This window comes from Pongo abelii, chromosome 1 (assembly GCF_028885655.2).
Source record: "Pongo abelii isolate AG06213 chromosome 1, NHGRI_mPonAbe1-v2.0_pri, whole genome shotgun sequence".
Classification (NCBI taxonomy): Eukaryota; Metazoa; Chordata; class Mammalia; order Primates; family Hominidae; genus Pongo; species Pongo abelii.
The window spans coordinates 90,519,504-90,520,741 of record NC_071985.2 but is presented as its reverse complement, the minus strand read 5'-3'; positions in this window follow the sequence as shown (position 1 = coordinate 90,520,741).

The window sequence follows — 1,238 nt, the reverse complement described above, 5'->3', positions numbered from 1 at the left end:
TTAGGGCGAATCTGAGATGGTTTGGGTTGCCTTTTGAGGTAGTGAGCGCCCTTTCTCTCAGGATGTACAAGCTCAGATTGTCCAACCATTTGACTAGAGTTTACAAAGGATATTCAAGCATCAGAGGGTCTTTGGGGTCCCTTTCTGCTTGAGATTCTAAGATTTGGTGTCCATCCCCACTACCCAGGGACAGTCTTTCCCAGGGACCATGCAGAAAACTCATTGGCTCTGGACAGGTTCTTCCAGGCCCAGCCCTTCTGCTCCCCACTTCCATTCACCCACTTCTGACTCTTCTTTCTGGGAGTCTTCTGAGAAAGCCCTCTAAAATCTCAACCCTACTCCTGTCCAGCCTCAAAGTCGTCAAAAGGTATTGAGATGATGACTAGCCCTTTCTTAAGACGACATGGGTGAGAATGCAAAAAGAAACACGGAGCTTGCGCCTCAAGGAGAATGTCCCAACTGGGAGGGATGTGAGGTTTGGGGCCAGGATAGAGGGAAGGTCTGAGCTATTTAAAGCCAGACAAATCAAGAATAACTCAAAAATAACTCAGCAGTGTCGGAAATGAGGACCTTCCAGGTAACCTGGGCATGATTTCCCCTGACATATCTCAGAGTCTGGTAGGGAAGGCAGGTTGCCATAGGCAGCAGCCCAGGAGGGGAAGAGACCTATGGTCTGCAGTGAGCCATCTGTTTCTTTCACAGTTCTCCGCCAGGCTCCCACTTTTTGCAGAAGCAGCAGTTAGGAGGAGAGAAAGTGAGAGATAGAGTGAGGAGCTCACTGTCCCTGAGTCTCCACAGCCCACAAATCCAGACTTCTTGTCTGAGGTTCCAGCGTCTCCTTCCACCATCACCTAAACCACTGCCACTTGTCCTCACCCTGAAAGCCCTGTCTTTGAACTCTCTCAGCCCCTTTCATCTGAGCCTAATCCAAATGCTTTTACTGACAAGTAATGTCCAGCTGTGACTCGAGTCACAGGTGGGGGTGCTGAGGCTTTCAGGGGTAGTAAAGGACATCCCAGCACCCCACTGAGTCAGGGACAGCATGGCTTAGCTACCAGGGCAGCTGCTAAGTCACATCCAGCTGGAGCTGCTTCTGCAGCAGAAGCAAAATTACTGAGACCGCCTCCAACCCACGACAGGCACATGTGGGCAGGTAGGACATAGGGCCCAGCCAGGAGCCAGGAGGCACATGCCTGGGAGGCAACTGCTGCTGATCTGACTCAGTGCCCCAGCAGGGA